This window comes from Pseudorca crassidens, chromosome 17 (genome assembly GCF_039906515.1).
Source record: "Pseudorca crassidens isolate mPseCra1 chromosome 17, mPseCra1.hap1, whole genome shotgun sequence".
NCBI lineage: Eukaryota > Metazoa > Chordata > Mammalia > Artiodactyla > Delphinidae > Pseudorca > Pseudorca crassidens.
The window spans coordinates 40,461,709-40,487,732 of NC_090312.1; the positions used below are offsets into that span (position 1 = coordinate 40,461,709).

Sequence of the window (26,024 nt, forward strand, 5' to 3'; positions counted from 1 at the left end):
TGAAATTCTATGGTCAGTGCTGGTTATTACAAGTAATGCCAGGCCCTGCTTTGTTTTCTTATTTAAAAGGAAAACCAACAAATGATTACAGCATAAATTTGTTCTCTTAGCCAAAATTTATGTTTTGCTTACTTTCTTGAGACACAAACACACACAGATTAAAGAACATCCTAATGATGTTTGGGCAGCAAACCCCAAAGACAGGTCAACGTGGAACTGCCTTTCCTCTTAAAAGATCCTTTTGGGGATAACAAAACTGATGGCAATCAGACCCACAAAAGTCAATGCCTTGGTCAGTGAACTGGCCTGGCTGACACAGCTGGGGACAGCACACATCCAGCTAACTGTCTGCTCTAACCGTACTTAGGGAAAATGAATTTCTTTAGCAACTGCTCATTCTGAAGACTTGAATGAATTCTTAGTATTTCATTCACTGCTCAGCAGAGAAGATCCTTCTGAAATATCAGAGCATGGGTGGCTGCAGAAGTTGTCATGGCAACTGCCCCTCCTTCAACTTTCAGCAATTAAGAAACTTAGTGGCATTTCTAACAATTTTCATGTGCAACAGAATCTGAGGCAGACAACCCTGCCATATAATACAATTTTAAGGTCCTTGAAGCAATGGAAAAAATACCTATATTTGCTTAAGGGAAATTCAAATAACAAGCTTCAATCAATCCAACCTAAGCAGAAAAATTCCCCCAAAGTAACATTTATTTACAGCAAAGCTTTTTTTTTTTTTTTACTATCTTTAGTATCTTTCATTTAAAATATTTAATGTTTGTTTTTTAAAAAGTGCATTTGTATTTTTGATATATTTTCATATCCATTTTGTTATTTTTAGTATTATAGAACCGACTTCCAGGAATGGAAGCCCAATACATCACATAAGCTTTACATTTAACACAGCCTACAGGAAATAAGAGTTTGTGTTATGGCCATGCCTCAAGACTAAACGTTCGGGAACCAATTAGGTCTAAAGTCAGAGGTCACTTGTAAATAAAAAGATTTTAAAGACATACTTTTAAGTGTATTAGCCCTTAAGGAATAGGAGAATGAACTTTTTCCCCCCTAAATTATCCTTAAAATTCATGGCTAGGTTATAGGCCCACTACAAAACACTAGGCTCATTAAAATAGCATTTGAAACCAGTACAAAATAAACAAAATACCCCAAAGCAAAAATCTTTCAGAAGAAAAGTTATTAGTTTCTTTCAATTTCCCTGAACACCTAAAACCAATGATTTCTATGCAGTCTTTTTGACATGATAACCACCTGATTTGCCTGATTTGCTATTTCCCCCCCCACAGAGAACCCTGCTAGCCCTCAAGAGTACTCCACTGCGTGCCTCTATTCCTTAAGTATATTGTTTTCAGAATTTTTGGAGAACTCTGTGACATCTCTGAGATACCTGGACACTGTGAGATCCCGTGAACTTCAGGCTGGGGATCTCAAGCAGCCCAAGAGACTTCTAGAACACAGGCAAGAGTTCAAACTCCAAGGGGTTTAAAATAAGGCTTATTTTTTCTCTTATCTTAAAAAAAAATTAGAAATTCCAGAACCACGAGCTTTCTCTGTTACTCTGAACCATTTATAAATTCTCTTGGTAAGGAAGAAAAACCTAACTGTCACAGTACAATCTATTTAGCCCCCTCAAATTTATCAAAATGTCATCAGAATTAATCAAGTTCCACCATTTTTCATAACAGTAGACCCCCTACAGAAGTACTGCTAACGTACCAATATTAGGAGGCATGCTATCTAACAAAAGATGGAGGGTTCCTTCATTAGTTTATGAAGATAGATGGACTGGCTGGTTGACTAGCTATTTTATTACAGCCTGCCACTGTCAGCTTGGACTGGCTACCGAATATTCTGGTATAAAATTCCTCAACGAGGGACCTGAGGTTTGATGAGCTTCCCAAACAACAACGCACTGACAGACTTCCAGTGCTCTGGTCAACGGCAGACTCTTTCTCTAATTGAACAGAGGGAAAGCACATAGGAACCAATCCTAATTAGGCTCCTGGAGGCCAGGGTTCCCTCCCAACCTGGTACATCTGTATTTCTCGAAGCGCCCACATGGATGGAGCACAAGCTCCATGTAGCTGGGACTGTACCCATGTCACTCGCTGCTGCAACCCCAGCACCTACAGCCCTGCCACACACACACAAGGCACTCAATAAATACGATGACCACCCACATCCAGCAGGTACTCAGGAAATATCACGGAGCCATCAGTGTAACCCCTATGTGGGAGCATTCTGGCCGTAACCAGCCTTCACGTAATTATTCCTATCCAGAGCTGTGGCAGCCCCTAGTTCTGTCTTTCGGGAGGGAAATGAAAGGAAGAAACAAAAAGAAGAAAAAGAAAAGTTGGCATGAGCCATTCTATTTTCAGATTTCTCACCCATGAATCAGATTCCTCGTGGGGCAAGTCCATGTCATCTGATTACTTCGGTGCTCTCCATGGACATTTCCAGAAGTGTTCATAGTCGATGAACACAAATCATTCCTGATTGGGTTTTCCCCTTCAACATCATGCCTTTGAGCTGCATGAAAACGCCTTTTCTACGTTTCATAAAACTGCCTGACGTAACACTTAACTGCTGAACGACCATCTTTTTATAGTGTCAATCTCCCAAATCAAAGTAATAGGTATGTATCTCATGCCCTGACATCACAGAGCCCCCTAATAACTGCCAGACTCTCCTCTTAACCTGCGGCCATTTTCCTTTCAAGGAAGTCAAACCAAGGCCTCGGGAGGTGCCTAGGAAGCCTCTCTCATTCCCGCGGACGCTCCTAAAGCCAAAAGATGCCCCTGCAGGAGTAAGTTACAACAGTGTCACTGGTACCGGTATGCACGGGGTTGTCAGCCCTAAGAATAGGGATGCTCAGCTAAATCTGAATTTCAAATAATGAATACTTTTTAGCATAAGTGTGTCCCACTTAGTGCATAGGAGGTACTCATGTTAAAAAAAATTTGGTGTTTATCTGAAATTACATTTTAACTGAGAGTCCTGTATTTTATCTGTCAACCCTATGGGTGAGGGGGTAGGACAGTGAGACAGCAAAGAAGCGCAGTGAGGCTAGAGGCTGTGATGAGGGGACTGAGAACTTGGGTGACAAAACTAAAGGGGCTGAAATAACTTAGAATGATGCTCAAAAAGTTTGTGAGGGAAGAGGGCAGAGGACGACGAACCTGAGAACCATTCATTGAAGGCCACCATGGAAAGGCCACTGGAGTGAAACAGCCTCCCATGGGCCACCACACAAGACTGCCCAAAGACAAAGGCAAAAAAATGCGTTCTGGGCTTCCCTGGTGGCATAGTGGTTGAGAGTCCGCCTGACGATGCGGGAGACACGGGTTCGTGCCCCGGTCCGGGAGGATCCCACGTGCCGCTGAGCGGCTGGGCCCGTGAGCCATGGCCGCTGGGCCTGCGCGTCCGGAGCCTGTGCTCCGCGACGGGAGAGGCCACAGCTGTGGGAGGCCGGCGTAAGAAAAAAAAAAAAAAATGCATTCTGAGTTCACTGTTGCACGCTGGCACCAATGAACTCAGAAGAGAGAAGTCACATTCATGGCATGCAGTCTACATTCCAGGCACCTAGCTAGTCTCTTACACCATATCCCTGATGGCTCACAACACCTCTAGCAGTTGGCTCCCACCTGGAGGACTGTCAGAGAAGGTGAAGGCACAGCCCGGGATGTACTCAGTCATATGTGGGCCAGAAGCCGTCTAGATTATTGGTACTTGCAGTCTTCGGAAAGCCGGAAGTTGGGACCTTTATCCCTCCTTCTTATTCCACGATATTCTGCAAAATAATGACTAGAATTTCATGTTAACTATGGGGAAAAATATATTTACCCATGTCCCAGGAGGTAGGCTTTCTTTTTCCCCCCCCCAAATATGAAAGCCCAACAAAAAGCCCCCTCAAAAGGCAGCCAGTTGGTGCCTGGCAAGAGCCACACTCCCTGGGGTCCCAAGCACTCAGGTGACTGCTGTTTATATAAAAGGTGTAAGTCTGAGACTAACAAATTACGGTAGTTCTTAGCTATACCTGAAGACCCCAACTGCTGCCTTCCCAATGACAATCGTGGCAAATAATAACAACAACTAACATTTATTGTGGGCTTACTATGTGCCAGAGGTTATTCTTAAGTCTTTGCATTTATAAAAAGTATTTAATCTGTGCAACAAGCCTAGCAGACAGGTATTATTATTCCCCCACTGTATAGATGAGAAAAAGGAGTCAGAGAGAGATTAAGGAACTTCAAGGTCATATAGCTGTTAGTGGCAGGTGATACTGGTCCAGAGCTACACAGCTAAAGGTAACGATGGAACAACTCGATGTGATGTCACAACTCTAGCACGCCATAAATTGTCCTAAATTGGCACACAGAGTTTGTAGTTCAGTCAAGGAACTGAAAATGAGATGCTGTGTTCCAGTGCCCATCTCGACTGGCACACACGTGGACGTACATAAGGCTGAACCAAGCCACGAATATACTAGAATCATTGAGTCATATTAAATAGTCGGTCAGTAAACATAAGGATGGAGGTGATGGTGGTTCATGATGATATTAACATTTTTCATCTCCTTTTCCATCTTACTTTTATCTCTTGAATTTCAAGAGCAAGATAACTCCCAAACTTACAGGTTTTAAAGGTTGAGTACATCTTTTTTTTTTTTTTTTTTTTGGCGGTACAGGGGCCTCTCACTGTTGTGGCCTCTCCCGCTGCGGAGCACAGGCTCTGGATGCGCAGGCTCAGCGGCCATGGCTCACGGGCCCAGCCGCTCCGCAGCATGTGGGATCTTCCCGGACCGGGGCACAAACCCGTGTCCCCTGCATTGGCAGGCGGACTCTCAACGACTGCGCCACCAGGGAAGCCCTTGAGTACATTTTCGATTTGTGTAAATAAAATATTTTAAAATGGTTTGGTGTTTTTTACGTATACTGGACTGTTTTTAGTTTCATAACCTTCATTTTGCTGTTTTTTTAAGCAACCTTTTATTCTTTGGATTGTTGAAAAGAAATATTCGTATAATTTCCTACTCTTAAGCATGTACTTCTCTTTTATATAACAGGGCAAAGAGATAATAAACCTCTGGGAAAACGTGCCCTATAAAAGGTCTTCATGGTCCTTAATGATCTTGAAAAAGATCATTCTATGTAAAAAAGAAGTCATTTCAGACTCCGACATGCTCCAAATTCTATCTACTATAACACATCACTAATTCATTGTATGACCTTGAACAAGCTATTTCACCTCTCTGGGTCTCAGTGTAAACACAGACGTCTCATTTGTAAAATGGGAGGGTTGGTTTAGGTCACAGTTCCCCAACTGGGATGCGCTGGCACACCTGTGCCAGGATTCTGATGCCCCTGGGCCCTCAGGGCATCTGGACAGAGCCCACTCTGGAGGCCCCAGAACCATTACCTCCAGCCAAAAGCGACCATTTGTTTCCCGGCAGTGGGCTGTGCAAACCGTTTCAATGTGTGCCATGATGTGAAAATGGCTGGGGAGCGCTGGATAAGATGACCTCAGGGTCCATACTACCTCTGACATTTTGTAACTCTAAATTTTAAGTCTGAGCTCCTGCCAGTGGCCAGCTACTAAGTGATTCTATCACCTGCAATGCGGAGCATGGCGCTGTATAATCAGGAAGCACTCAACAAATTTGTTACAATGGCTCAGAGTGCAGGGGCATCACTTAAGAAAACGACATTACTTTAAAAATTAAATATATAATTACAATGTTCTTTACTAGGGTTCTACCGACTGGAAATTTCGATTACTTAATACCTTAGTTTGTTATCTCTGCTCAGAATGTCAAAGCACCCTGTAGGACCCTAAAGTGTTCTATAAAAGAAAGTAATCTATATTTAGTATAGTTTTAATATAAGCAATATGATAGTATATCTAAACTTTATAAGTAATTACCATATGCCACAGTAGCCTCACTATTAATCAATCTAAAATTTTGCTTAAGAATTATAATGGCACATCTCATTTCCCATGCGCCCGCCACTCCCATCGCTTAGACAAAGCAATTACATTTTTCAGAAAATTAAAATGTTTGGAGTCAATCAAAAGTACCTGTTTAAGAAGCCAGAGAAAATAGGGGTTAAACAGATTTAATGTCTATAATGTTTATCCTCAAAGTAAAGCAAAGCCAACAAAGGGTGAAAAAAAGCCCACATTCCCCAATCTGATTTAAACTAATAGGTTGGAAAGTTCCAGGCAACTCATTACCAGAAAGATGTAAATAAGCAGGTGGGGGCTGGCAGAGGAAAAACAATAATGACTAAGGAAGGAGAAGGGCTGCCATATAAAGGACAAGTTAACAGAATCTCCATTACTTAGCTGAGCGGGCACAAGGGACATCTAACTAAATCCACACCGGGGATCAAGAAGAACAAAGAAAGAAGGATTATTCCGTAATTCCAGAGATCCCAGGGAAGGGAAAAGAGAGAGAAGAGAGCATCTGGGGAGGAATATGGGGCAGAAGACTTTTCTGGTGAGCTACCCTTGAGTAAGGAGAAGGCTTCTAACTCCCTTGACAGATAGGTCTTCTGCTTAAAGATTACTTCTCACACCTTAAACCAGCCTGAGCAAGAAACCCTGGGATGAAAATGCCCAGGGATATTTACATAAAGAGAAATGGGTCCGGGTTTGGTGTTTTACTTTTGTTAGAATCTTAACACTGACAGCCGCAAGTGGCCACCTGTACTTATGGAGTTTTGGAATATAAGGACGGCTACAGGGAGAATTTGTTTTTAAAGACTATTCTTCTGTTAAACTTAACCCACTCCTAACACAGCAAATTTAAAAGATATAGAACATTATAAATAAGAGAATAAAACTACCCACCACCAGAAACAATTACTGATAACATTCTGATGTATTTTCCACCATTCATTTTTTAACACGCTATTGAATATTGAGTGGAAAGGGTGAGTGGTTTATTATGATATTTGAAATCATCTCCTTCTCCACCTAGCTTTCACCTCTTGAATTTAAGAATAGAACAACTTGCTTCACACAGGTTTGATGCATTACATGTGATTTGTGGTAGTATTTGCACGACTCACTGGGGGAAAGAAATGGCTGCCGTTGGCTGGAAGTGACGGACCTGTGGCCTCCACCACAGGCTCTGTCCAGCTGCCCTGAAGGCTCAGGGGCATCAGAATCTTGGCACAGCTGTAGCACGGCATCCCAGTTGGGAAACTGTGAGCTAATCCAACTCTCGCATTTTTACAGATGAGGATACTGAGACCCAGAGAGGTAAAGCACTTGTTCAAAGTCACCCCGTGGGGCTTCCCTGGTGGCGCAGCAGTTAAGAATCCGCCTGCCAATGCAGGGGACACGGGTTCGAGCCCTGGTCCGGGAAGATCTCACATGCCACGGAGCAACTAAGCCGGTGTACCACAACTACGGAGCCTGCGCTCTAGAGCCCGTGAGCCACAACTACTGAAGCCCATGCGCTTAGAGCCCGTGCTCCGCAACAAGAGAAGCCACCGCAACGAAGAGTAGCTCCCGCTCGCTGCAACTAGAGAAAGCCCGCGCACAGCAACAAAGACCCAATGCAGCCAAATTTAAAACAAAAAACAAAAAACAAAGTCACCCTGCGACTTACAATGTGAACATTTCAGAAACTGGAGTCTAGGATGACTTGTTTTTTACATAGGATGCCTCATGATGATCTTCTAGAATATTAAGGATCATAAATCCCCTTCATAAGGCATGTTTTCCCCGATGGTTTATCTCTTTGCCATATTTTATATGGAGAAGTAAATGATTAATAGAAGTAAATTATAGATATCTCTCTTTTGGACAACCCAAAGGCCAAAAGGCCTTTGTTATTTTAAAAAACAACAACAAAACTAAGATGAAAAACCAGGGTTATAAAACTAAAATTAGAGATTTTCATTTTGAAATAATTTACACTAGTTTTTAAATAGTAACATTCCCCCAGTATATGTAAAATCCAAACCACTTAAAAATACCTAGAATTTATTTTAAATTACATTTCTTTCTAGAAAGGATGTATCCTAATGCAAATACCAAATGGGTATTTGCATTTCCTAAAGCTTGTCTAATATAGGATAGAACAATGAACACTTGTTTGGGTTTGTATTTTTTGGTACTAGTGATCATTACTGTCATTTGTAATTCCTCGGTAAAAGGAATACTTTTCTATATTCAAGTTGAGCAATCACTAAGTTTCTTGCTTTCAGGCTTTAAAAGATAACCTTCTTCAGAGATCAAATATCCCTTTTTTTCTGTTTTATATAAAAATATATAACCCAAACCACATGAATATATTTTGGTGATGACCTGAGGCAAGGATCTAAATAGGTTGTGTGTGTTTTTTTTTAAACTATCCAATTTCACGACCTCCTTTACCAGATAATCTGGACCTTCCCCCAAGGACTTATCGTGGAATTGCTATTCCACACTGAAAACTTCTGAGAGGTGTTATTCTGTTTGATTGTTTGAATATTTTTACTCCCACATCATCCTCTTTTATTATAGCTTTACAGTAAGTTTTAATCTCCAGTAGTACAAGTCCCCGTCTCATTCCTTTTCCAAAGTAAAATATATATATGTGTGTGTATATATGTGTGTACCTATACAAACATATATATTCTTTCAGATAAACTATAGGATCAGTTGAAAAACACTTTTTATTGAATAGAGTTTTGAAGACTATATGCAAAGAACTCTTAACATCTCAATTTTCTCTGGTCACTTAAAATGAATTATTGCACTCCTGTTCCAAATATTCAATGACTTTTTTTTTTTTTTTTTTAGTGTACCCTGCTGACTTGTCCCAAAGATATTGATTCTCAGCTCATCTGGAGACTCAGCACATAGCATGTTTTAAAACTCCCTGTTTTTAAACCCAGCAGATCCAATTCCACCTGGCAGATTCGAGCCCCTCCCCCTCCCCCCCACCAAATAGCGTGCAGGGCTGCCCAAGGAGGCCCTGGGGTATCACACAGCGGAGGCACCAAGGCCAGATCAGAGGGCTCTGTGCCGCGGCAGCAAGGAGTGCAGACTTCACTGGCGGCGATAGGAAGCCGCTGAGGGCACTTAAGTAGTAAGGAAAGTGCCGTGATCAGATTTCTCTTTTAGAAGGATAAATTTAGCCGTGAGAGTGGACAGCTAGCTTAGTGTAAAAGCATCCAACAGAGGCACAAGAACAGCTGGGAATCTCCCGCAGTACCTGTTCTAGACAAGCAGTGACCAGGACAATGGCAACAAAAAACAAAGAATGATTTTGGTGATATTTATAGCACTGCAGCATTGCCTCTATTGCTACGTAGAGTACATCTGAACGCTCCAGAAGCAGAAATAATGAAGCTCGAAACTTGTCGCCAGGCATGGTCTCTCCCCACATGTCAGTAAGCACACTGTCCCTCCTCCCCTTGAGGTACATTCGCTTGACCAGTATTCACTGAGCACCTACTACGGGTCAGGCACCATGCTAGCTGCTGAAATAAATCCTGGATGGGTCAGTGCCAAAAATCAGCAGGTGTCACAAGAGAACGAAGGATATGACTCTGACATCCAAACACCAAGTGTTAGGAACCGGCGTCACCCGGACATCAGGAAGACTGCTGCACGGAGCCACCATCTTCCAGAGGACACCTGTCTCTCCACTCCAGGCCAGTGGCCAGGCCCCCATCTCCCCCTGCAGATCCAGGAGCCCTGTGAGTGCCTTTCAAGCCTTCCTTGAAGCGGTATCACCATCCCGGTTTTACGGATGGATCAACAGAGACAAGCGAAATCAGTCGCCCCGACCATGGCTACATGCAGGGGGATCAAAACAGAACCCAATTTTGGATTCCCTGGCTTGTCCACTTTGTCTTTGTGATGTATCCCAAGTATTTACGAAGGCCCTTAATTCTCATGAAGAAAAAGGAAGGGCTTTTCCCCACTTTTTGCTCACTGTTTAATCTCCTCCCCTTGATGGGGGTGTGGTTTCCACAGCTCTCTGGGCACAATCCACCCACTGTTAACAGGAGACCACCCTCTTGGCACTCGTGTCATCTAGAAAGAAGTTTCTCTATTTCCCCCATAGCACTGAAAACAGACTAGAGACATCTGCTCCACCGTTTTTTTTTGTTTTTTTTGTTTTTTTTTTTTTGCGGTACGCGGGCCTCTCACTGTTGTGGCCTCTCCCGTTGCGGAGCACAGGCTCCGGACGCGCAGGCCCAGCGGCCATGGCTCACGGGCCCAGCTGCTCCGCGGCCATGCGGGATCCTCCCGGACCGGGGCACGAACCCGCGTCCCCTGCATCGGCAAGCAGACTCTCAACCACGGCGCCACCAGGGAAGCCCTGCTCCACCTTTTTAACGTCAAGGAAAGGAGTGAAGAAATTTCTGCCTGTAAGGCGTAACAAGAATCACATATTGTTATATAATAACAGGGTGGTTTTAGCAACTGCTTTAAGGAGATCAGCTCTGTACATCGAGCATGCAAACTTGTAACTTTTTCTCTGGCTTATGTAAAATGATTTTTGATACTTCATTTTCTGTAAGACTTAAAAGTCTGCATTCCCTTTAAAGATTCCTATGTTTAAAATCAGGAATCACAAATAATCAGTATGTATTCACTGAATTCTAACCTCCTTAGACCTATAACAAAAATAGGTACAAAGCCACTTTGGGGAGACTGCCAGGCCCAAAACATCAAGAAAGGCAAAACATGCCTCCCACTACCCGTCATGTCGAAGAGTCAAGGCCACGTCTACCATCTGACGCTTCATAAACTTCAGACCGAATGCTCAGTTTTGCTAAGCCTGTCCTTCAACCTCGCGAGGAGACTGCTTTCCTCACCTGTGAAACAAGGTCAGTGATGCCCACCCCACACAGTTACTGTGAGGAATGACCTTGATAAGTGTGAGAAAAGCTCTGTAAGTTATGAAGGGCCATGAAAACATCCTAGATCCCGCCCTCTGGAGGCACTGGGACTGCTCCCCTTTCAGTTACATGAGTTAGTTGTCTTAATCTGATTTTACTTATGGAGAAACTAAGGCCAGACAGTGCTTTTTCCAGGGCAGGCGGGCATCTAACAAATCAAGAGAAAGCCCCCAGAAATGAATAAAGACTGGGGAATCCAATAGTAAGGTATGATCTTAGAGGAGTCTAACCCTTCCAAGCACCGGGGTTTCAAGCTGTCAGAGTTCAACAAACCTGCCTGGAGGGTAGACCAGCAGAGGAAGATTTTATCACAAGAAAGCTTTAAGGCGAAGACAAAGACTGAAGGAATTGGGCCTGACTTCTAGCTCCCAGGGCAAGAAACTTGTCCCTGCTCCCTAAGCGGCCCACGGATAATGCAGTCCAACCAAGACAGCAGGGGTAGGAGGCGGTGCAGCCTCAGTCTAACAGGAAGGGGGCTCTGTCGAGGAACTTGTCCAGTGACCTAAGTGGACTGCCCAGTGCTACAGGGAACGAGGCCGACCAGTATTAACCAAGCACAGCTGGGAGGCTGAACATGGAGCTGCTGTGGAAAGAAGGCCGCATCAACCCCAAGGAGGGCGTCTTCCAAGGTGAGAGGCAGAAGCTTCTCTAGGATGACCAAGTTCAAGACAAGGCCATCTCCTGCCCTAAGTGACATCATACCCAAACCAGAAGCCTCACCACTGCTTGCCTCCAGATTGGCCAAAGATGAGAGTGAGGATGCCGTAGGGAGAAGGAACGGGCAGCCAGGAACACTCAGGGGCACTTGGGCAGAGGGAGAAACCATGACTGGGATTTGCCTGAAGAAGGGAGAGCAGGCGTTCCAGCCACTTCTCTGGAGTAAGTTGAAGGACAAAGTCCAATTTTATATTATTGTGACCTAATTCCTCTGATATCCCCCAAGCTCACATGGAAATTCGGATGACTTGTTAAATAATGGCCCAAGTCTTGTCTCCCGCAGATTCTGATACCGTAAAAGACTGTAATTATTGGAAAGTCTTCAGACCTCACAGCTTTTCAACAGTGAGCAGTACACCACACAAAAATAAGAACCATCCGCCACCCACTGAAGTGCACATGACACTCCATTAGGTCCCATTAACAGTCCAGTGAAGTCTAAGGGATTTATTAGGTGTAACCACAGCCATGCTCTGACTCCTATTGGAAAGGCGGAGAGGGAGGAGGGATGGTTTTTAAATATTTCTCGAGCACGTTGATAACAAGCCTTGCAGCGCTGGCTCATTATTCCCAGCCGCCCTGCAATCATTAACCCGGGCAGCGGGAGCGGGGTTGCGGGGGGAAGCGGCGGGGGGGGGGGGGGGGAGGGGGAGGGGCGCGGAGGGGGGCTGTCAGACAAAGGCACCCAGTCCCCCGCCCAAGAAGCCTTCCTGATGCTGCCTCCAGCTGTGACTTGCAGGAAGCCCTAACGTCTACATCTGAAACGAGGAGAGCTGAGACCCTAAACTGGAATAGCTAAGTGAAATTAGTTCTGACTGGTTTTCATTAAATCTTTTTAGCCAATTGTCAGTCTGCTTCAGAGGAAAAAAAAAAATTTTATATATATATATATATATATATATATATATATATATACACCCCACATGTTCAACAGATGTAGGCTGAATCAAAGCCGAGCTGAGCACAGCAGCAGTGAGCTGCAACTCCCCCAAACAAAAGGTCAGCCACAGATAATGACATCCCCCGAGTGATATATGTGCACATTAGAAAGTTAAATTTCATGAAAAGAATGTCCAATAAAGCCATCAATTTTATTTTTGGTTCATCTGGCTTCAGTTTCTGCCTCCGGTCGTTGGGCTCCAGGAAAACAGCCCCGGGCAGGCACCTGGATTCACTTGGGGACGGGGGCCCTGGTCCGTGAACTACGACATTCCACACATACTTTCCCAAAGCGAGCACTGAAAGGCCTGCTCCCTACTTCTTAGCTCACTGTCTGTACAACATTCCCTGCCCTTTGATGTGAAAGAAAAATACTCTGCTTTACAACATTCCCTTCGACGGGGCTTTTTCTGAAAGAAGCCCAAACATCCCCACCCTTGTGGCCACCCTGTCGGTCCCAACACCTTGGGAATGAATGGCTATCTGAATGTTACAAACACTTGGAGCGAGTTTACATCCACTAAATCCTGTTACCCTGGTAATATTTAAGGGGAGAGAGATCATTAGCAGAATTCCCCACAATTTTCCTTGAAAAAAGCCCACCTCTTTTGGGGGTGGTGAGGGTGGATTCTAATCCCACATAGTTAAGAATTCCTCCATCCTTCTTAAAGTGCCAGAGTAATTTGCTTTTAAACGCACATTTAAACCAACATTTTATAATGTTGCTGCTGTTTTCAATGAGTTTCCTCCCCTTCCTACCAGGCATCTCGGGCTAGAATAGCCGTCCTGTACAGTCACCTCCTACTGAATAATTATAATAGTGGGCCAATTAAACTAATCACCTTTCCATGTATTTTTATCCGGCTTACAGATGTAAATCTCCCCCAGAACGCCAAGAATGAAAGGCTCCTCTCTAACAGTACCTAGGACTCTGAGTACCTCTCCTGGAAGAGGCCCAAGGCACCAGGGGCAAGCTTAACTCCCAGCCAAAATTAATAAGTCACGTTTTCAAACATGGGACATTCATGTATATTCACAGCATACATTCCTCTTTCTTCTTCAAGGAAATCTAAAGGATCTCCCGTTATTATTCCTTCACTGCTTCTACACTTCAAAAGCCTGAACTTCATGTTAATGTGGTTTAGCTGAAGCAGCTAAACGACACTGAATCCTCTAAAAAGAGATTACAGACGATGACAGCGCGATGCAATGTGGGATTTTTAGCTGCTCGGAAATCCATTGTATACATTTTGGGAAGAAAAGAAAAAAAAGTTTTTTAAGAGACTTCAAATTCAGAGGTTTATCATTGCAGTGTGAGCTATTTGCTACGGAGCAACTGAATTAATAACTCCTCGGAGAAACTTCTCCTGATGAATTACGCAGAATCATCTGGCTCTGCAAGGGAGGACACATTGCCATTCAAAGGCCAAGTGACAAGCAGTGAAAGGGAAAAATTCCAACCCTAGGCAGAGAGCAGCAGGTGGCAAAGACACTTCATTTGTGTGAAACTAATCCAGAAATAGACATATACATCCCCTTCCCAGAGAAAGCTTCCACCTGAAGAAGGTTGCTTCTGGGCAAGGTGACAATTTGGAGGCAGTACATACACAAAATTCATCTTATGCTACACATCCTGAAACTGACCATTCTGCTCAAAATATCCAATTAGAGAGACTAATAACTATCTCAAATAAAGATCACAGATCCCTAAGCTACTTCCCCTCTCTTATGAGTCTAAATGGCTCTTCAAAAAGTTTTATAATATATCATAAACTGGAATAATTGCCTTCAGAGAAAATCACTTTAGTTGCCTCCTTTGATATCATTACAGCATTAGAATAGCATTGAGAAAGTGTTTCTCAAAGGAACAAAGAGCCACTGCTATCAATTAAGGGAAACAAAGGAGGAAAGGATTCATTACCTTTTGATAACCTTCTCTTTCCAAAGTTCCCAAAACTCTGTCTTTGGTGAAGAAGAAGGATAATAATCTATAACTTCTTCTTGTGCCCTAACTTTTCTCCAGTCGAGGGGGAAAAAAAATCAGGTAACTAACTACTTGAAAAATTCACTTGCAGGCAACAGGTACTTCAAAAGCTTGTCAATCAATAAACGGACTCAGGCATGTCCTAATTAGACCACTAAATAAAAGACATTCCCAAGGCATAGCTCTAAAAGAAGACTCCCACATTTGCCTGTTTGGGATATGCTCCAGACCTCCCGTCAACCCCTTTATTTTCAGCTATAGACGTCACCAAAATCCTAGAAAGAGAATAAATGCAAAGGAAGACATTCCACTGTTATCTCAGTAGGGTATCCTAAATGTAGTATTTTCTTTTAAGTCTTGCAGAAAGGATGCTGAGACATAGAAAAGGATGCTCAGCTCACACGCAACATAACCTTTAAAAGTGAATAAAGTAATGAAAAACCCCACTATTAAAAAGTATAAAAATAGGTTCCAGGGACTTTCCTGGTGGTGCAGTGGTTAAGAATCTGACCGCCAATGCAGGGGGCACGGGTTTGAGCCCTGGTCCGGGAAGATCCCACATGCCGCGGAGCAACTAAGCCCGTGCACCACAACTACTGAGCCTGCTCTCTAGAGCCCGCGTGCCTAGAGCCTGTGCTCCGCAACAAGAGAAGCCACCGCAATGAGAAGCCTGCGCACCACAACGAAGAGTAGCCCCCGCTCGACGCAACTAAAGAAAGCCCGCGCGCAGCAACAGACCCAACGCAGCCAAAAATAAATAAATAAATTTATATTAAAAAATAATACGTTCCAAATCCACTTGGCATGTTAGTGAATAAGATCATCCTGATTTTTCTCTCTTCCTTAGTCAAACACCCTTTTAGGTCAACAATGATACCCAGTTCCATTATACCAAACAAAACTCTACCAGTTCAGTCCTTTAACTGGCCAAGAAGGGAAAGCATTCACATTTCAGTGACATCCCTGGATTTAATGTATTATTTCCTACAAGAAATTCGCTTCCCAACCTTTAAAAGGAAGAAAAATGGGGATCTTGTTTCAACTACAGAGCAGGGAAAATTATCACTTCCCAACACAAATGTGAAACAAACAGCCACACATTACTCTCCAAGAACTCTAGACAGCCATCTTCTTTGACGAAGCCTTTTGTTACCTGGACACCATTAGGCTCAAGGACCCCACACACATTCTTCAGCACAGATAATGTGAGCCCACCTACCTTCTCCAGACTGGAGGCCATAAATCCTCAGAGGTGGCAGCCCTGCTCCCGACACCACCATTGTTGAACAAGAGTTCTTTATGTAAACATCCTTCCTAGTTTTCAGAACAGGCTTCCTAGACTCAAATTTTCCCTCCCAACACCTCTCTACTATGCCTGTTCTGTCTTTAGGAATCATACACAGAATTTACTGGAATAATCTATATACTGGTCCAGTTATTAGGATTTACACACTGCGGAAACACTACTGCTTTAAAGAAAAATCTGAATGTGGCTGGTTAGCTCATAACTCCAAATGCTTTTTTAAAGTCTCTTCTCTTTCGGCTCAATTTTCAAAAATATACAACGTATTACGTATATTAATGTGAGAATCGTGTCATTAAGAATGTGGTGCTGCAGGGAGATCAGCTCGGTGCTTTGTGACCGCCTGGAGGGGTGGGATAGGGAGGGTGGGAGGGAGGGAGACGCAAGAGGGAGGAGATATGGGAACATATGTATATGTATGACTGATTCACTTTGTTGTAAAGCAGAAACTAACACACCACTGTAAAGCAATTATACTCCAATAAAGATGTAAAAAAAAACAGCAGAGAAAACTTGGAGAAAAAAATCTACTGCTTCCCAACCCTAAATTCAAGGGCAAAATATGTGCCTTTGACTGTCATTCGCCTAAGTTAATTATCGGCAGAGTTAATTATTCCATTCTCCAGACCACTGTGAATGCAATTTAGGGAATAAAAAGCCATAATAATTTTCCTGAGGCTTCTGAGAGAGTGGCCACAGGACTCCTGTAATCATATTATGAGCACGCAAAGCCTCAGGGTTGTGCCAACAATTGAGAAGTTCGTACCAAGAAATGAAGAGAAATAAAGGGGGGTCTCTTGCTATCATTTGACTCTTGAATAAAGCTATGCCTGAGACATATTTGCTTTTGGATTATTCAGCTTTGTGAACCTCAGAATTCTTTAAGCTAAGTTAAATTAGTTGAAAGAAAAATGCAACTTTGATAGATGTTGGTGCAACATCTTGCTAACTTAGGTATTATTTCCTTCAACATGTACATCAAATTTCTTCTCTACATGGGTGTCAAAATGTTGTAATTAAAAAATTTCCTTATTTAAGAACCTTAAAAAAAAAAAAAAAAGAAAGAAAGAATGTGGTGCTCTACAAAACAGCTGTAATCCGGGGGCGAAGAGACCTGGATTTCAGTCCTGACTAGTTCTCTTTGGGCAAGTCACTTAACTTCCCCAAGTCTCTGCTCCTTCGTCTCTAAAATTAAAGGGTCTTAAAAGGCACAATGCAGTTCCGAACTTCTGCAATCAGGTTGCTTCCTAGATTGTTTTCTCAAATCCAATCTTCAAAAGCTCCACCTTCTTTTAACCCCCATATTGTTTTGGCTTTTGCCCTTGGGTGTGCAGGGGAAGAGTCTTTTGTTTAAAAGACAGCCCTGATGTTCCCCAGGGGCCCAAGGGTTAAGGCAGGTCTCCCGGAGCAGGATGTGCATAATCAAACTCAGACAGCAGCTGCAGAGTTGGAGATAATCCTAAAAGGACTACTTCAGACCTCCTCTTTCTCTCACAGTGAAACTGCCTGGCACCAGGCCTGTTCCGGCTGTTTGGACCTTATGTTTTCGGCACATTGCAAACAACATCTTCTGTGGATTCAACTCTCAAAATGCCAATGGATTTTTCTGTTTTGCTTTTTCAAGCTGGCTCTCCAGAAGCAAATACTTAAAAGACATAAGTATGCACAGTGTCCACACGTTCATCATATATAAACAGCTCGGGATGAAAAAAAGAGAGTCTTTGAGGGGCAGGGAGGTAGGGCTCCTTATTAAAGGGATTCTTACTGTCCCTCTGTTCACTTGGACAGACAATCTTTCATGAAATAGCAAAAGTGACTAAAACAACAAAAATCACCCATTTAGAAATTGCTAAATTTATGGATCTCACACTAATTCCTAATAGTGACCTAGTGTTTCCACAAAGTCAGAACCTCTCTCCACTTCACTTCCATGGCCCTCTGAAGTAAAAACAATTCCAACTTGCTCCCCTGGAAATACAATGTGAACAACAGCTCAGCTTTGTAAAATGGGTTCTATTTGTAGATTCAAGAGAGCTTTTTACAATGTGTTCTTTTAAAAGCAAAAAGGTTGTCATTACAAAGTTTTCTTGGCAGGATTCTTACACCAGCTCTACCTGGCAAAAGTTTTCATGTTCCAGGAAGTCCTGTGGGAAAAGTGAAGAGGATGTGCTATGAGAATCACTTAGTTTCAGAACACAAGTGTGGACTGCCGCAGCCAAATTAGTGGTCTGTGTGAATTATAAGAAGCTATCAATTTGTTCATAAAATTAAAGTTCTACCACTAACTTCTAAAAATAACATAAATTAGGATTTACATTTCTTTGACATGAAATGTAAATTTAAGATTCTTTTTTCTCTCCAAGGTGTCCAAGGTAAAAGAGGTATCTCTTAACAATTTGATGTAATTACATGTTCTCATATGAGATCTATTTTGTCGTTGCTTTAAAGTTTCTCAGGAGGGGTGCTGGGAAGATGGCGGAAGAGTAAGACGCGGAGATCACCTTCCTCCCCACAGATACACCAGAAATACATCTACACGTGGAACAACTCCTACAGAACACCTACTGAATGCTGGCAGAAGACATCAAGCCTCCCAAAAGGCAAGAAACCCCCCCACGTACCTGGGTAGGGCAAAAGAAAAAAAAAAAAAAAAAACAGAGACAAAAGAATAGGGATGGGACCTGCACCAGTGGGAGGGAGCTGTGAAGGAGGAAAGGTTTCCACACACTAGAAACCCCTTCATGAGCGGAGACTGCGGGTGGCAGAGGGGGAAGCTTCGAAGCCGCGGAGGAGAGCACAGCAACAGGGGTGCGGAGAGCAAAGAGGGGAGATTCCTGCACAGAGGATCGGTGCCGACCGGCACTCACCAGCCCGAAAGGCTTGTCTGCTCACCCGCCGGGGCGGGCGGGGCTGCGAGCTGAGGCTCGGGCTTCGGTCAGAGCGCAGGGATAGGACTGGGGTTGGCGGCTTAAACACAGCCTGAAGGGGTTAGTGCACCACGGCTGGCTAGGAGGGAGTCCGGGGAAAAGTCTGCACCTGCCGAAGAGGCAAGAGACTTTTTCTTCCCTCTTTGTTTCCTAGTGCGCTAGGAGAGGGGTTTAAGAGCGCCGCTTAAAGGAGCTCCAGAGACGGGCGTGAGCCGCAGCTAAAAGCGCGGACCCCAGGGACGGGCGCGAGCCGCGGCTAAAAGCACGGACCCCAGGGACGGACGGGAGACGCTAAGGCTGCTGCTGCCGCCACCAAGGGGCCTGTGTGCGAGCACAGGTCACTATCCACATCCCTCTTCCTGGGAGCCTGTGCAGCCCGCCACTGCCAGGGTCCCGGGATCCAGGGACAACTTCCCCGGGAGAACGCACGGCGGGCCTCAGGCTGGTGCAACGTCATGCTGGCCTCTGCCCTTTAACCCTGTCCTGTCTGAGTGAAGAACAGACGCCCTCCAGCGACCTACACTCAGAGGCGGGGCCAAATCCAAAGCTGAGCCCCTGGGAGCTGTGAGAACAAAGAAGAGAAAGGGAAATCTCCCCCAGCAGCCTCAGAAGCAGCGGATTAAAGCTCCACAATCAACTTGATGTACCTGCATCTGTGGAATACCTGAATAGACAACGAATCACCCCAAATTGAGGAGGTGGACTTCGAGAGCAAGATCTATGATTTTTTCCCCTTTTCCTCTTTTTGTGAATGTGTATGCTTCTGTGTGAGATCTTGTCTGTATAGCTTTGCTTCCACCATTTGTCCTAGGGTTCTATCCGTCCATTGTTTTTTTTAAAAAAAAAATTTTTTTCTTAATAATTAATTTTAATAACTTTATTATACTTTACCTTCTCTTTCTTTCTTTCTTTCCTTCCTTCCCTCCCTCCTTTAGACAACGAATCATCCCAAATTGAGGAGGTGGACTTTGAGAGCAAGATTTATGAGTTTTTCCCCTTTACCTCTTTTTGTGAGGGTGTATGTGTATGCTTCTGTGTAAGATTTTGTCTGTATAGCTTTGCTTCCACCATTTGTCCTAAGGTTCTATCCGTCCCTTTTTTTTTCTAAATAATTATTTTTAATTCAATAACTTTATTATACTTTACTTTATTTATTTTACTGTATCTTCTTTCTTTCTGTCTTTTTTCCTTCCTTCCCTCCTTCCTTCCTTCCTTCTTTCTTGCCTACTTTCCTTCTTTTCTTTCATTTCTTCCTTCCTTCCCCTTCCTTCCTTCCTCCCTCCCTCCCTCCCTCCCTCCCTCCCTTCCTTCCTTCCTCTAATTCTCTCTACTTTTTCTCCCTTTTATTCTGAGCCGTGTGGATGAAAGGCTCTTGGTGCTCCAGCCAGGAGCCAGGGCTCTGCCTCTGAGGTGGGAGAGCCAACTTCAGGACACTGGTCAACAAGAGACCTCACAGCTCCACATAATATCAAACGGCGAAAATCTCCCAGAGATCTCCATCTTAACACCAGCACCCAGCTTCACTCAATGACCAGCAAGCCACAGTGCTGGACAACCTATGCCAAACAACTAGCAAGACAGGAACACAACCCCACCCATTAGCAGAGAGGCTGCCTAAAATCATAATAAATCCACAGACACCCCAAAACACACCACCAGACATGGACCTGCCCACTAGAGAGACAAGATCCAGCCTCATCCACCACAACACAGGCACTAGTCCCCTCCACCAGGAAGCCTACACAACCCACTGAACCAACCTTGGCCACTGGAGACAGACATCAAAAACAACTGGAACTAAGAACCTGCAGCCTGCAAAAAGGAGACCCCAAACACAGTAAGATAAGCAAAATGAGAAGACAGAAAAACAGCAGATGAAGGAGCAAGATAAAAATACACCAGACCTAACAAATGAAGAGGAAATAGGCAGTCTACCTGAAAAAGAATTCAGAATAATGATAGTAAAGATGATCCAAAATCTTGGAAATAGAATGGACAAAATGCAAGAAACATTTAACAAGGACCTAGAAGAAATAAAGATGAAACAAGCAACGATGAACAACACAATAAATGAAATTAAAAATACTCTAGATGGAATCAATAGCAGAATAACTGAGGCAGAAGAACGGATAAGTGACCTGGAAGATAAAATAGTGGAAATAACTACTGCAGAGCAGAATAAAGAAAAAAGAATTAGAAGAACTGAGGACAGTCTCAGAGACGTCTGGGACAACATTAAACGCACCAACATTCGAATTATAGGGATTCCAGAAGAAGAAGAGAAAAAGAAAGGGACTGAGAAAATATTTGAAGAGATTATAGTTGAAAACTTCCCTAATATGGGAAAGGAAATAGTTAATCAAGTCCAGGAAGCACAGAGAGTCCCATACAGGATAAATCCAAGGAGAAATATGCCAAGACACATATTAATCAAACTGTCAAAAATTAAAAACAAAGAAAGCATATTAAAAGCAGCAAAGGAAAAACAACAAATAACACACAAGGGAATCCCCATAAGGTTAACAGCTGATCTCTCAGCAGAAACCCTACAAGCCAGAAGGGAGTGGCTGGACATACTGAAAGTGATGAAGGAGAAAAACCTGCAACCAAGACTACTCTACCCAGCAAGGATCTCATTCAGATTTGATAGAGAAATTAAAACCTTTACAGACAAGCAAAAGCTGAGAGAGTTCAGCACCACCAAACCAGCTTTACAACAAATGCTAAAGGAACTTCTCTAGACAAGAAACACAAGAGAAGGAAAAGACCTATAATAACGAACCCAAAACAATTTAGAAAATGGGAATAGGAACATACATATCAATAATTACCTTAAATGTAAATGGACTAAATGCTCCCACCAAAAGACATAGACTGGCTGAATGGATACAAAAACAAGACCCATATATATGCTGTCTACAAGAGACCCACTTCAGACCTAGAGACACATACAGACTGAAAGTAAGGGGATGGAAAAAGATATTCCATGCAAATGGAAACCAAAAGAAAGCTGGTGTAGCAATTCTCATATCAGACAAAATAGACTTTAAAATAAAGACTATTAGAAGAGACAAAGCAGGACACTACATAATGATCAAGGGATCGATCCAAGAAGAAGATACAACAATTGTAAATATTTATGCACCCAACACAGGAGCACCTCAATACATAAGGCAAAAACTAACAGCCATAAAAAGGGAAATCGACGGTAACACAATCATAGTAGGGGACTTTAACACCCCACTTTCACCAATGCACAGATCATCCAAAATGAAAATAAATAAGGAAACACAAGCTTTAAATGATACATTAAGCAAGATGGACTTAATTGATATTTATAGGACAATCCATCCAAAAACAACAGAATGCACATTTTTCTCAAGTGCTCATGGAACATTCTCCAGGATAGATCATATCTTGGGTCACAAATCAAGCCTTGGTAAATTGAAGAAAACTGAAATTGTATCAAGTATCTTTTCCGACCACAACACCATGAGACTAGATATCAATTACAGGAAAAGATCTGTAAAAAATACAAAAACATGGAGGCTAAACAATACACTACTTAATAACAAAGTGATCACTGAAGAAATCAAAGAGGAAATCAAAAAATACCTAGAAACAAATGACAATGGAGACACAACGACCCAAAACCTATGGGATGCAGCAAAAGCAGTTCTAAGAGGGAAGTTTATAGCAATACAAGCCCACCTTAAGAAGCAGGAAACATCTCGAATAAACAACCTAACCTTGCACCTCAAGCAATTAGAGAAAGAAGAACAAAAAAAACCCCCCAAAGTTAGCAGAAGGAAAGAAATCATAAAAATCAGATCAGAAATAAATAAAAAAGAAATGACGGAAACAATAGCAAAGATCAATAAAACTAAAAGCTGGTTCTTTGAGAAGATAAACAAAATAGATAAACCATTAGCCAGACTCATCAAGAAAAAAAGGGAGAAGACTCAAATCAATAGAATTAGAAATGAAAAAGGAGAAGTAACAACTGACACTGCAGAAATAAAAAAGATCATGAGAGATTACTACAAGCAACTCTATGCCAATAAAATGGACAATCTGGAAGAAATGGACAAATTCTTAGAAATGCACAACCTGCCAAGACGGAATCAGGAAGAAATAGAAAATATGAACAGACCAATCACAAGCACTGAAACTGAAACTGTGATTAAAAATCTTCCAACAAACAAAAGCCCAGGAGCAGATGGCTTCATAGGCAAATTCTATCAAACATTTAGAGAAGAGCTAACACCTATCCTTCTCAAACTCTTCCAAAATATAGCAGAGGGGGGAACACTCCCAAATTCCTTCTACAAGGCCACCATCACCTTGATACCAAAACCAGACAATGATGTCACAAAGAAAGAAAATTACAGGCCAATATCACTGATGAACATAGATGCAAAAATCCTCAACAAAATACTAGCAAACAGAATCCAACAGCACATTAAAAGGATCATACACCATGATCAAGTGGCGTTTATTCCAGGAATGCAAGGATTCTTCAATATATGCAAATCTATCTATGTGATAAACCATATTAACAAATTGAAGGAGAAAAACCATATGATCATCTCAATAGATGCAGAGAAAGCTTTTTATGATAAAAACCCTGCAGAAAGCAGGCATAGAGGGAAATTTCCTCAACATAATAAAGGCCATATATGACAAGCCCACAGCCAACATCATCCTCAATGGTGAAAAACTGAAAGCATTTCCACTAAGATCAGGAACAAGACAAGCTTGCCCACTCTCACCACTCTTATTCAACATAGTTTTGGAAGTCCTAGCCACAGCAATCAGAGAAGAAAAGGAAATAAAAGGAATCCAAATCGGAAAAGAAGAAGTAAAGCTGTCACTGTTTGCAGATGACATGATACTATACATAGAGAATCCTAAAGATGCTACCAGAAAACTACTAGAGCTAATCAATGAATTTGGTAAAGTAGCAGGATACAAAATTAATGCACAGAAATCTCTGGCATTCCTATATACTAATGATGAAAAATCTGAAAGTGAAATCAAGAAAACACTCCCATTTACCATTGCAACAAAAAGAATAAAATATCTAGGAATAAACCTACCTAAGGAGACAAAAGACCTGTATGCTGAAAATTATAAGACACTGATGAAAGAAATTAAAGATGATACAAATAGATGGAGAGATATACCATGTTCTTGGATTGGAAGAATCAACATTGTGAAAATGACTCTACTACCCAAAGCAATCTACAGATTCAATGCAATCCCTATCAAACTACCACTGGCATTTTTCACAGGACTAGAACAAAAAATTTCACAATTTGTATGGAAACACAAAAGACCCCGAAGAGCCAAAGCAATCTTGAGAAAGAAAAACGGAGCTGGAGGAATCAGGCTCCCTGACTTCAGACTATACTACAAAGCTACAGTAATCAAGACAGTATGGTACTGGCACAAAAACAGACAGATAGATCAATGGAACAGGATAGAATGCCCAGAGATAAACCCATGCACATATGGACACCTTATCTTTGATAAAGGTGGCAGGAATGTACAGTGAAGAAAAGACAGCCTCTTCAATAAGTGGTGCTGGGAAAACTGGACAGGTACATGTAAAAGTATGAGATTAGATCACTCCCTAACACCATACACAAAAATAAGCTCAAAATGGATTAAAGACCTAAATGTAAGGCCAGAAACTATCAAACTCTCAGAGGAAAACATAGGCAAAACACTCTATGATATAAAACACAGCAAGATCCTTTTTGACCCACCTCCTAGAGAAATGGACATAAAAACAAAAATAAACAAATGGGACCTAATGAAACTTCAAAGCTTTTGCACAGCAAAGGAAACCATAAACAAAACCAAAAGACAACCCTCAGAATGGGAGAAAATATTTGCAAATGAAGCAACCGACCAAGGATTAATTTCCAAAATTTACAAGCAGCTCATGCAGCTCAATAACAAAAAACCAAACAACCCAATCCAAAAATGGGCAGAAGACCTAAATAGACATTTCTCCAAAGAAGATATACAGAGTGCCAACAAACACATGAAAGAATGCTCAACATCATTAATCATTAGAGAAATGCAAATCAAAACTACAATGAGATATCATCTCACACCAGTCAGAATGGCCATCATCAAAAAATCTAGAAACAATAAATGCTGGAGAGGGTGTGAAGAAAAGGGAACACTCTTGCACTGCTGGTGGGAATGTGAATTGGTTCAGCCACTATGGAGAACAGTATGGAGGTTCCTTAAAAAACTACAAATAGAACTACCATATGATCCAGCAATCCCACTACTGGGCATATACCCTGAGAAAACCAAAATTAAAAAAGAGTCATGTACCAAAATATTCATTGCAGCTCTATTTACAATAGCCCGGAGATGGAAACAACCTAAGTGTCCATCGTCAGATGAATGCATAAAGAAGATGTGGCACATATATACAATGGAATATTACTCAGCCATAAAAAGAAACGAAATTGAGCTATTTGTAATGAGGTGGATAGACCTAGAGTCTGTCATACAGAGTGAAGTAAGTCAGAAAAAGAAAGACAAATACCGTATGCTAACACATATATATGGAATTTAAGGAAAAAAACTGTCATGAAGAACCTAGGAGTAAGACAGGAATAAAGACACAGACCTACTGGAGAACGGACTTGAGGATATGGGGAGGGGGAAGGGTGAGCTGTGACAGGGCGAGAGAGAGGCATGGACATATATACACTAACAAACGTAAAGTAGATAGCTAGTGGGAAGCAGCCGCATGGCACAGGGATATCGACTCGGTGCTTTGTGACCGCCTGGAGGGGTGGGATAGGGAGGGTGGGAGGGAGGGAGACGCAAGAGGGAAGAGATATGGGAACATATGTATATGTATAACTGATTCACTTTGTTATAAAGCAGAAACTAACACACCATTGTAAAGCAATTATACCCCAATAAAGATGTTAAAAAAAAAAGAATAAAATTACAAAAAGTGACATTAGCAACCATTCCAGAAGAAGCACACAGCCTCTGTAGAATACAAGTAAATTCGCTCTTTTTCCTTAAAGGAGCATTCAAGTGCATTTTGTTCATTTTTACAGTAATGAAAGAGAGTGCCCTTCAGTCAATTTTCAGGACCTGGTACAAATTATTATATTTTCTCCCTTTAAATGTCAGGGGCAAAAAGTGGAGGGCTCCCCCGCCACCCAGAGCCAAGCGCC

General features: G+C 42.4%; 1 protein-coding gene and 1 long non-coding RNA gene across 2 annotated transcripts in view; both read right to left on the bottom strand.

The window, feature by feature from the left end:
- Positions 1-26,024, bottom strand: part of SDC2 (syndecan 2) — a 121,444-nt gene that overhangs the window by 67,614 nt on the left and 27,806 nt on the right. The window lies entirely within an intron of this gene.
- Positions 1,301-4,681, bottom strand: LOC137210113 (uncharacterized). The gene is made up of 2 exons (XR_010936262.1): positions 3,534-4,681; positions 1,301-3,320 (listed from the first exon to the last, which is right to left on the bottom strand). It is a non-coding gene; the product is annotated as an uncharacterized lncRNA (long non-coding RNA).